Source organism: Cylas formicarius, unplaced genomic scaffold (genome assembly GCF_029955315.1).
Source record: "Cylas formicarius isolate icCylForm1 unplaced genomic scaffold, icCylForm1.1 PGA_scaffold_6__28_contigs__length_40554024, whole genome shotgun sequence".
NCBI lineage: Eukaryota > Metazoa > Arthropoda > Insecta > Coleoptera > Brentidae > Cylas > Cylas formicarius.
Window position 1 is genome coordinate 26,439,427 of NW_026844347.1, and position 12,484 is coordinate 26,451,910.

Below are 12,484 nucleotides of genomic sequence, written 5' to 3' on the forward strand. Positions count from 1 at the left end.
AACTTTCGCCTTGTCCATTTTAAATCTCTCGCTCCAGTAAAATTCAAACGTCACATTTTTCTAATGTTATTTTAGCACACAGTACAATAACTATTGATATAACTATTCCAGAAAAATACTTACCTTATTTGTTATAAAGAGAATAATAGAGAATAGAGAAATGCGCAAAGATTGCAAAGTTCTATATCTGCTGGTTACCGAGAAACCCTGTGATTACATGCAATTTGGGACACAGTGTATTTCCTTCTCAAATTTTACCCCTGAAGTTTGTCACAAATACAATTTACATTTAAGACCTAAATCACCTTTTACCGGGAAATAAAGAAAATCAAAAAGGAAACTTCATTACATAATACAATAAATTGTAAATATGTATACCTGCGCATTCGCCAAAACAGATGTTTTCATATACACTTACCAATTTGATTTATCGATAAAAAAAATCGAAAATTTATAAAATTAATTTGCGGTACTTTCAATCGTAAAAGTAGTTAAAAAAACTTAGGGATACAGATATGGAGCAAGTTTCGCCGAAGGTTTTCTGTGCAATAATAGAGGAATCTTTTCGCTGAACAAAAGAGCGCCGTAAAGAACATCGGGATAAATGCTTTTCCCAAACGGATGACAAAAAGTGAATAATGTGCCTAATAGGTACGCTCTCCTAAAACGGGAAAACCGGATCGATGTCGGCCAGCACTCCACGGCGATATCTGGGCTTTATAGCTCCCAGAATTATTAAATAATAAATTTCCGAATAAATCCTTTGACGAAATCCAAGAAGAGACAACCAACGTGAAAAATATCAATACCGATAACGACAAAGTCATACGGAATCAAAATGTACATATTATGTAAACCAATTTCCATGAGTAACATTCGCTCCAACTTATCGGTGAGCGTAATCGATTTTGTTATTTATCAGTAAATGTTGTTGTTACTAAATACATATCATTTCTTAGGAAATCTTGTACAAAAAACATTAGAAAAGCGCCACAACGCTAAAGCAATTTTATATCAAAATTAAAAAGGGTGGGTTTGCGCGGTATGAACGAGTTCACGCATGCGTCTTACACATTCAGTCGAGACTGTCATGGAGATCGTTTGACAGTACAGAGTATTTGTGTTTAAAAATATCGTAATTTTCCGGTATTTATAATAACATATACATCGAATTGTCAAAATCAGCTGTAACAGTGTTGTGTTTGTCGGACTGTTTACAAAAGTTAGCTGGACATTGCGTTCTTTTTCGGTGATTATGAAAAGTTTTTTCCACCCTCTGAAGTAGATTTTGCATCTCCTAGAAAAAAGTAAGTAATTTTGGCTAATTGACATGATAATAGATGCTTCACAATTTTGTGTCGAGTTAAAAGAAGGCCAGGGTCGTTTTTCATTTAGGTGTTCATATGTTATCTAATTTTCTAACCTATATTTCTGCTTTTAAAAGTTTTCTTCGTAAAACGCATTAACTTTGCGAATATACGCGCCTAAATGAAATATAAAATATATAAAATAAATATAAGTAATATCACGTCTATATATTAGCGACTAACCAAAACTGAGGGTAAAACATTCTGAATTTCTTTTTTGAAATGACAAAAAATCTGTGCTTATTCGTAAATAGGAACAAACCTGAAAAAAAAACTTTTTAACTGTAAGGATGTATTAAAATGTTCGGTAATGCTAAAAATTAGTTTAAATTTCCTGTAATGTAGCTAAAGTGACCAATGCACACATTTTCTTATTGTTTAATGATTTATCTCGGAAAGAAATAACACAGTTCAATTAATTCTCCATACGCAAATTTTGTCTTATCCTAATCAAACTAACTTATCTTGAAATTCGATCAAAAGCACATTTATATAAGTATTTGTCATAAGTATTTTTATGATATTTGGATATTTGGATTTGGAGGATGGATTTGGATCCATGTTTGAATAATACGAAACAGCTAATAGTTATTTGATTACATATATCTTTGCCTTTTATAATTTTGTTGAAGGTTTTCTACCCTTAAATTTTTGCAACAGTTAAAGCTTCATATAATTTTTTTGACAGTCTTAGTCGTTGTTAAAAGTAAGTAAATAAAGATTTTTTTATTTAAAAATTTGCGTTTTAAAAAGTAGGAAATGCAACTTTATGAAGTAGGTAGGTATAGCATTTTAGAAATATTAAATTGCGTACCTAATGATTATTTAAAAATTTTAATAGAACGACAAGAAATTTTTTATTTCAATGCCGATGCCGAAAATACGTTTTAAAGGCCAGTTCTCATAAGATCTGTAACAACTTTACTTTAGCACGGATAGATCATCAATATTTCTTTTCTTTATTTTTCACGTAATTGAACCATTATACGTTCCAGTAAAAAACGAGAATCAAACCCCTCCTTACCCTGTTTTTAACAACTACTGTTGTTGACTAGTTTCCTAGACTACTGACTTTAATACTGACAAACAAATTTGCATAAGTTATTCGGTCTTTGTAACAACTTTAGTTGTCAATCACGCTATACAAAGTATTTTTTTCTTCTGTTTTTTCCCTTTGTTGGGGCGATATAAAACTTAAATGCTTTAAATGTCACGAGCACACACTTCGAAGTTGGGAAGTTTCTTGGAAAAGTAATATTATATACAAGAATCACCACTTTGCGGTGAGATATATTTTGACAGCTGATTCGGGAAAAAACAGGTTTGATTATTTTCCCCCTTTGAGAATGTGTTCTTGGTATTGGAAAATTTCGTAAATTTGTAATAAAGAACTGATTTCTTTCTAATTTTGTACCAATTGACTAATCATGTACCAGCAACATTTATTATTTGCAACCAAAAAATATTTCTTAAATAATAAATTGGTGACACGTTGAAATAAATGATACGCTAATTCGATGTTGGTATAGGTAAATTATTATTGTTTAGGAAAGACGTTTGTGATGATCACAATATTGTAATATATAATACGCGTTCATCTGACTACTGGGACTCGGGACAGGAACAAAGCAGACGATGAGAAAAATATTGTTTCGAGGATATTTTGGAAATGACAACAAAAAAAATTGATTTTGAAATTTTTCGTTTCTAGCTGGACTGGTGATATGACTTTGGTACCAGCATAGGGATATAGATAATAGATATGTTTTTGAGATTACGACTTTTTTGGTAGATCATTTTACGATGGTTTCAGTTTTGGTTTTCAGTGTTTTTAGTTCACATTTTCCTTTAATAGGGAAGATGGGCATTTTCGTAGATTTCCTCACTGGTTACATGTTAAACGATAGTTTATGGTAAGTATTATTTGTATTGTTTTGCATGACGTTTCTGTGTTAAGTTTTTGCAGTCAATATGAAAATTAAAAGTTCAACATATCAAATTCGGTAGATTGGATTTTTTTTCCTACTCAAAAAGATTTCTGCGACTATTATTTGATTTTTTTTAACAAACTTAACCTTGGTAGAAAAAAATCCCTCCGTTGGCTATGTTTAAAAGTTTATTTGGTCCAGACTATACTTGCGTTGCCCAAACAAGTTACTAGAGTCCTGAAGTTGAGTTCGATAAAAATATTTGCATTAAAAACTTTCAATGGAACTTAGATTTAACTGAAATGAACTTCGTTCGGATTGTTTCAAGTAGCAGTATTTTTTTTTCTGCTGAAAGTTCCTATAGCTGTAGGTGTTTATTTTATGTTATATTGCCTGATATACTTAGACCTATATATTTATATTCACTTACTTTTTTCAGGTTATTGAATTTATTTTTCCTTTTCCCTTTTCTGAAGTTTCTAATATCCATGTAGCTTAAAATCAGTTTCGTTAACCGCTGTTTCGTACTCGTCACGTTACTTCTCAGTCCATAAATGTATTTGTTCTCTGTATGAAAAATATGCCAAGTATGCAACAAATTCTTGATCGTGTATAAAAAAACTTGCGCTCGTGACAAATCAAAACTTAATGAGGAATACGCAATATTGCTCAATTGTAAAGATGTATGTTACGGCTAATTGATTACTTGGTTTCTCAAACTAACTAAAAACGCTGTTACTTTGTGGTCAGCCAACTGCCACAAAATAACAATTGATGACGGTTAATATGGTAATTCAATTAGTTTTCAGACTTTCCAGTATAAAGAATGAAAACAATTTTCTTGTTGATTATTGGTTTTTATTTCTATAAAACGTAAAATTTTCAAAATATAAAAACATGTTCTTAAGAACCAGATATTTTTTAAAGCAAACGCTTTTTATCAAAAACATTATAATTTAAAACATATAAATACAACTGTGTTATAGTAGTCATATTAAATAAAGACCATTGATTAATATAAAAGCAATAATGCAAAATTTGTACTTAATCAATTCAAATTAATAGAATGCATACCTACCAGCTAGTTTCTAAACTAACCAATTATCTATTTTGTGGGAAACGGTTGATTCTTCCAAAATAGGGTATTTACTTAATTTGCAAATTGGCTGATTAATTTGAAAACTAGCGCAGTAACCAAATTAACCGTAACATATATTATTTTGCTATACTTAAAAAATAAAATAAAACTTGTTTGAGAATCATATTAACAGTTTTTTAAACTCTTATGGAAAGCTTATTGGAGTAGTGTCATTCTAAGTAATGGTGCAGTAGTCCATTTCCATTTTCGCCAGAATAAGTTATTCTTATTAATTGTCGTCTCAAGGTTTAGACAAAAATTTTTATTGATCGGCTGTGTTAAGAAGTAGATTCTCAAACCGAAAGTGCCTGGATAAATTGACAAATTAAACGCGATAATATCCCCGAATATAAAAAGAGACGTTATAGTTGGACAACCTAAACTTTAACAATTACGTTCCGTTTAAGATCGGGATATATAGAAGTTTATGCCCGCGTATTTCCTCCGTGTTCGGATACGAATTCCTCAAACGAATAAAAATAAAGTTATTTTCGTTTGCCGACGGGAACGACACGTTGGTGCTTAAAAATGCTTCCGGACGGCCCTAAACTTTTAATTACCTCAAAGCTTTTACGCTCCAACTCCTGTGAAATTATAAAATTTACGATGAACGGACTGGATGTTTTTCGCGTCGGTTAAGGGTTTTCGATAATAATTTCGCAATTTTTCTATGTCATATTATTTTCGGCGATGGCTTTTGTCATTTATTATTTATTTTTTATTTTTATTTTTAACAAACACTACCAAAATGGGTACACAGATTTCACACAACCATAAGATTTCATAAAGGTTTCACGGATTTCAAGTCATAACGAAAAGATCTATAAACAACACATACTCAAAACCTTTTTTTTTAAGTATTGTCTTGTCAGTGTCTGTAATATAAAATTTTATAAAATCTATATAGTTTCATAATTGTCATAAAAATGTTTTTTTTTTAATTTTCTTCCTTATATTTTCCTTTGATTTAGTTAGTAATTTCGATAAATATTTTGGTAAACTTTTTAGGTCTTTCATTTATTATTGCATTTCAAACGAAAAAAATTAAAAATACACTTAAAACCTCGTATCAGAACTTAAGAATGAGTATTGTCTGTGTGACTAAATATCAGTTTTATAAAATCCACAAATTTTGAAAAAGTAGCTAAAAATTATATTTTTGAAAATAACAAGAAATTGTTTCTTAATTTTATTAACCATATTTAACAAATTTAGTGAGGAATTTCGATAATTTTTAATACAGGTTGGTGACACAAATTACAATTAAGATAATAGAAAAAAGAATCGGAAGTAATTTATTGAAAATGGAAATCACCTAATTTTTATGACTTTATGACCAGATATACGCTCGGGATGGGTTATTTAACTGAAAGGTTGTTTCAGGTTGTACATCTTCCCTACCATCTTCCTATACCTATAATTTTGAGGATATGTTAAAATAGTTTTTACGAAATATCATCGACTGCAGTTTCCAATTAATTCAATGTTCGAAGTCTTTTTATGGTAACTTTTTAAAATTATTTTCCTCGTTATTTTCCTAAAAAAAAAACAAAAGCGGTATAAGTATCACAGTTGTATTTATTATTTTATGTGAATTGTGTGGATGTGTTCCAGTTGCAGATTTACCAAAAAGAAGAGTGTATTGATATGATTTTTATTGGAGGTTTTGTCCTTGGAGAATGTCATTGTTTATTAGCTACTACTCGAGTTTATACTCAAAGTTTTCCTCAAAGAGTATAAGATAGAGGGGAAGGTCGCGTAGACTGTTACGAATGCCATCTAACATTTGTTTCCAAATACTAAAGTACTGTCATGGCGGTTTAAAGTAATGCTCTCACACTGAAAATACTACAGTAGCTTGTAACGGATAACAGCACTTTATTTATATTTTAATAAATTTTTTTTCAACTATTTCGACATACATTATTTTTTTTTACAATTTACCTTTCAAACTTTAAATTGAATTGAACCATAGGTCCCGCGCGTTTTCCGTTTTCATGACTGGACACAATTAACATTGCCACTAGTGGGAGCCTTCCCCTCTATCTTAGACTCTTTGGTTTTCCTCAAACAAATCATCATCTCAACGGTTTTAACAGAATATTAAATCATTTTATGTATTGTAAAAATAACAGTACAATAAAATGTGTATATGTGAAGATGAAGCAAATGTTTTTACACTAGTCGGTTAAGTTACAGAAAATCAAATATTGGTCAAAATCAAAAACAAGTACTTTAAGAAATCTTAAAAAACATAGAGACCATCCTTATAAAATACAGCTTGGCCGAGTACTTTATGAAATTATTTTGTATTTGGGTGTTAAATAAAGCGGCAGAAAATGATAATTGTTTTGGTTATTTCATTTATAAATATCATAGGCAACTTGATGCAATTAAATATTTGCCTAGATAACACCAAAAACCATAATTTGACGTGTTCTGCAAAAACTCGGAACAAGTACATTTAGTGGTTCATTTAAATTAATTAAGTTGTATCCAGTTAAAATTGCTATTACACTGGGATACGTTTTTGGCAACCTTTTGGCAAAATAAACTTTAATGACTTGACAACCTATATAGTATGAAAATAATTCTAGAAAGTTACCATAATAATACTTTGACCAAAAGTAAAATATTTGCCACAATTATCCGTGTCATTTACCGTGATGGCCCTGAGAGTTATTTTTAGTATTTTATTACTCCCTTATAATCCCTGGTTCACCTATACCAAGAATACCTGGAGTTCTCCGTAAAAGAAAGATTTTAGAAAAAGTATTATGAAAGCTCAGTTTTAAAGAGATGCAGACATTGTATCGACGCCCTTTAAAGAATATTTTTGACAATGAAACTGAAATCTTGTACTTCCTACCTATACCTAGCTTTTGTATATAATATTTTACTAATTTGAAAGCTTTTCCTTATTAGTTAAATTACAGTTTGTTTTATATAAATATTTTTTGTTTTGCATATGTATGCATGTATATGCATATGCATATGTATTTGTATGCATGGGTTTTGCGAATTTTCTAGTTAGTGGGGGGGTCTACTTTAGGTTTCTAGTAAGTCCATAAAGGATGTCCACTAATGGAGTTTATAGTAAATGCGAAATAAGTAATATTTTATTTCTTACATTTTATATTTATTTGAATAACCATTAAAGCTCAAAGTATGGACTCGAAACGTTACGGTTTGATGTTCGTTTCGGCTGTTGCGCTGGAGTTTATGTCGGACGTTGTAAAAATGGTCATTTTACGGGCCCATTTATAGATGGAGAACGGCGTGTCCGCCTCTCGTAACGTTTTCCATTCGACATTACAACACAACGACAAGTTTGGTTATCGCGTTATTAGACTACGGCACTGATCTCGCCAGATAGACGTTAATTCTTTTTGCTTTCCTTTTGAAAAATGCATTTTTGTTATGCATTTTGTGACAAATTATCATAATTTAATTTCCATTTATAAGACATTCTATTTATACCCCTTGCAAAAATGCAAACATTGTAGATAAATAGAAAACCACTAAACATTCTCGGTGAAAAAATTAGAAGAAGAAGAAGCTTACCAACATTGTACGAGCTTTGAAAATACCATCAGTGTTCAAACACTCAGCATTATAATTAGTAGTTTTTTATGTCGTTCTGACTTGGCTCATGGATATTAAACCTGTTTTCTACACATTTGCATTGAAATTGTTTTGGTTAATTCGAATTTTAACTTAAATTACGGTCCTGGATTTTTGATGGTTGATGGATTTCTAAATGGATATTACTTTCCCATCCGGTTTAAGAACTAGTAGTAGGTAAGAGTTAACAGTTAAATTAGTCCTTGTGGTGTATACCAAAACTTTTTAAATGCGTTTCCTGACAAAGTACATACTAACTATTTACGTTTTCTACAGGCAGTTGTCGCCAAAATTTGAAATATTTTAGGGGCGTTTTTACTATTTCAAATGACTTCTGATGCATTCTACATTTTAAAAAATGCGGGAATGTTGAAGTCACACAAGAAATTGTATATGTCGTTAGTCCTCAGATCAGACAGTCGCGCATCATAGACAATCAATTCAAAGTAGTTTTGGGTTGACGCTAGCATAAATCTAATCAATAATAGAGTGACAGGGTGCTTTTGAAAACTGTGTCCAGTTCGAAACTCCTGTAAATTCCCTAAAGCCTGTGTGACGAACTGAAAGTCGCCTGAATCGGATATAAAGTAGCTTGATTTCTGAATCAATATTCCATCAGTTTCGAAAAGCTAATATAATAATAGGCGGAACAAATGTCATTGGCTGGCTAAAAGCTAAATTGCAGCTGTTAAACTCGAAACGGCTCTTCGGCTAACAAGTATTTGTCGCCACTTGACCCGTTTCACTTTGCTAAAATTGACTTTCGCGACTCGGGCTCTAGCTTTTATTTGTCAGTAAAACTTCGATGCTCCGTAACGAAATTCTCTTCGATTCCATACATTTTGGGTAACTCACAATCGGGACCGATTTGGTTCAGTGGCGTGGCAAAAGTATTCCGTTCGGTGTTACGGTTTTTCTTATCTCAGTACCGTTGCATTGCGTTGTAGCGAATATTGTTTTCTAAAATGCCAATTGGTCCGTTTACGTTGGAAATTTTGTTTATATTTTGTATGGTGCAATCAAACCTCGCTTATACAAACGACGACAGGGTGGACCGCACATAATAATTATGCGGTTTTCATGGTTTGGCGTCCCAAAATCGATGGAATCAAAATTTTCCAAAGTATAAGCGCAGTTAAAAAGAGGCAACAATGGCAGAACCGATCAACCGATGGCAACTAGTAAATATTTTGTGTGAATAGTACGAAATCTAGTAATCCGATAATCTGTTATTATTTTTAATTTGTTAAATTGTGATTCTTTCGTTCCGGTCGTGGAAAAAGTATAGTATAAATTACTAAATAATAAACTATTTCTATTGTGAAAATTCTATGACGGCGAAACATGGCGAAAAAAATAATTCGAGCAAAAATATCAATGTTTTTAATCCTAACTGTCCTAAAATTTTGAAAGCTTTCTGTTTTTGTTTAACACTGTTTCGTGGAGGTTTTTGTCCATTTGTTCCTATGTTTCAGCAAATGTGATAATGTTTTTGATAAAAAAATTCTATTCGTAGAAATTAAACCTATTTGAGTAAGTTTTGTATTAATAATTTAATTACCGCGCGTGGTTTATAATATTTACAAAAAATGGTCAACCGACAGTAAATAGTAGGGCCCCCTTCTGTATAACATTCTTACAATGGATCGTTGTATCTGCTAATATCTGGAAATCTATATCTTTTTGAAATAGGCAACCCGAGGCAACGAGATCCTTTTTTAAATTATTTTATACTATAAAATTTGAAAAAAAGGCTTAATATTTTTTACATTTAAATTTTCGATGTCTTTTTTCTATTACCCTGTACTTATTTATTTTTAAAATATCAACACAGACCACTAGACATTTTTGGGATCCTTGGTTAAAATAAAGGTCACTTTCTCCAGAAATTTCTACTCGAATTTTGGAGTAAATCATGTCTTCCAAACTGCCATTATTGCAATTTTGATTTCTCGATTGAATGTTTTACAATTGTGATGTTCAAGTTTCAACTTTTCCGTAAAATTTTAGAGATATGTCAAGTAGAGTGTTAAGTAATATGATAATAGTTTTTTTTTGCGAAATTAGCCGCTAATTGCCTTATGCCACTTTCCTTAGGATAATAGACCAGATCATGCTCACTTATCCGGATTCGCGACTTTAAAGCGCAAAAGGTTTCATGGTTATCAAGCGTTTAAAGTTCGTACACTTCTCCGGTTATTGATTTATCATCCGATCGTTCCCGTTAAATCTAACCGACAAAAGGGGTTTTGATGCGGAATACTCAGAAGTTAATTAATTTTCAATTACGAAACATCGTCAGGGCATAAAATATTTATTAAGCTTTCAGGCAGGCCGTTAATGATACTTAAGGAATGACTATTTCGGTCATTTTTTTCGAACAGCCGAATGTTTTTTTGATTGATTAATTGTTGACTCGCACGGCATTTCGTATGGTTGGAGGGGTGGGGGGCATTCTTTGCGTGTCATTTTTAGGCTGTTCACAACTATAAGATAGTTTTAGATTTAGTGGGTTATGAATTGTGGTATGCATATTAAAAAACTGCGTCATACTAGTTTTTCGAGATCAGTTATTTTTTCGTCAAGACGCTTACTATGGCCATTTCAAGTGATCCCATTGCTTAGTTTGATTATTGTTTGTTAGTCTTCGAGGCTGTATTCCAATAAGAACAATCACGTACCACATTAGAGAAACGAATGATTCTAGAAATTAAAAAAAAAAACGTTAAATAAACCGGCCAAGAGTAAATGCTGGAAATTTTCGTGTCGCTGAGATGGTCACCCGAAGACTTATTGCCAACTCGTTTTTTCAAAAATTTCTGATGCATTATTTAAAGTGCTTTTTTAATACTGCTTTTAAGTACCTCTCCTTTATTATAAAATAAAATTTGAGATATGCATTTATTTTATTTGAATGAAAAATCTGGGTTCCAATACAATAATTTTTGACAGATCTTTGTCAGGGTCTTGTGCAGCAGCTAATGCTGCGTTGATTCAAGATAGAAGAAGCGATTGATATGTTGCCCTACGTTGTCCTCCCGTGTCAAGTAGCCCCGTGCACCGTATTTATGCACGTCTGGTCCCCAATGATGAACTAACGGTTATGATGATCACTGTATCATTTTCGTCAATTGTAGGAATAACAATCTTAGAACACAACGTAAGCGAAAGAACTAAGAACATCGAAAAGAATTGGTGAGATTTATGCTGCGAGAGGTATTGCAAAGACCACAATAACGTTTTGCAGAATGCATCTTCAATTCTACGGTCGGTTACTATGGGGGTTCAATTATAGTGTCTTCTGGAATTTCTCTGGTGGCATCAGAGAGTTCTACATCGTTTCAATAGGCTGTCTAACTGCTGTACATTGAATAACTTCTGTTGCCCTTGGATTGATTATATTGGAGATAATTTTATTCTGACGCGTGATAATGCCAGACCCCACACGGCAAAAATTACTCAACAATTTTCATTCCCATTTTGGAGTGACCGGCGTTAAGTCCAGATGCGAACTCAATTGAAATGATTCGGATATGCTTCGGCGAAGAATAGGAGGTCGTGCTCCTGCCTAACTTTAAATCAATTGCAACAAGTTCTGTTAGAGCAATGAGGCCTGAGACTTGAAGAAGACATGCAGGTATATTTCGTTCATGTTTTTGTAAGGAATACGTTTCAATTTTCATTAATTTTAATTAATTTAATTTTTGTTTTTTCGTATTTTTGTAATAAAAGAGTTTTCCCTTAAAATTTGTACGGTTAAATATTTGTGTGTTTTTGTGCTTATCATATATATCACGATTTCGCACCTCTGCTGAATTAGGAATAATAATAATAATAATAATATTAATGATAATAATAATAATAATAATAATAATAATAATAATAATATTAATAATAATAATAATTGCAATTACAATTACTGTTACTGCAATTATTAATTTTGGAGAATCCCAATATTGATGTTGAAAATGTTTAAATTTAATTAAACTCATAGACCATCTCTATCTTTTTGTATTGGATAGGTTGTTTGACTTTAGTTTGTTTATAATGTAATAAAATGTAATTATATAGTAATATTATAATTATATATAATATACTGGATTTTTCATTAACATATAAATTAAAGTTCAATTAATTGAATGCCAACGTTTGAAAATTCAAAAAATAAATACCTTGGCGCCTCTCCTTTTTAAAGGACACCGTTGGCGGACATCTTTTTGGTCAAAAACGATATTAAAATAATTTTCAAAGATTTCGAAATCTCTCTCACGTTGTTTTCTCGTAACTCCGCTCGTCAAGCTCAAAGTGCTCCTCATTCCCCTAATCGATTTGGGTATTTTTAAATCGCGATGAAATACCGAGATTTCAAGGGTCGCCCGAAATTAATTGCCTTTACGATTAGACGAGATAAACGATCCCAATACGTC

At 31.7% G+C, this 12,484-nt stretch overlaps 1 protein-coding gene across 13 annotated transcripts in view; it reads left to right on the forward strand.

The window, feature by feature from the left end:
* The first annotated feature begins 1,095 nt into the window (after nucleotides 1-1,095).
* Nucleotides 1,096-12,484, forward strand: part of LOC132704084 (calmodulin-binding transcription activator 2) — a 426,963-nt gene continuing 415,574 nt past the window's right edge. For 12 of the 13 annotated variants that reach the window (XM_060673821.1, XM_060673825.1, XM_060673829.1 and 9 more), the window contains exon 1: nucleotides 1,096-1,307. The gene's annotated coding sequence lies outside the window, so the exon portion shown is untranslated. Of the gene's footprint in view, nucleotides 1,308-3,222; nucleotides 3,281-12,484 lie in introns of all 13 variants that reach the window. The other variant, XM_060673822.1, reaches the window with a different exon arrangement.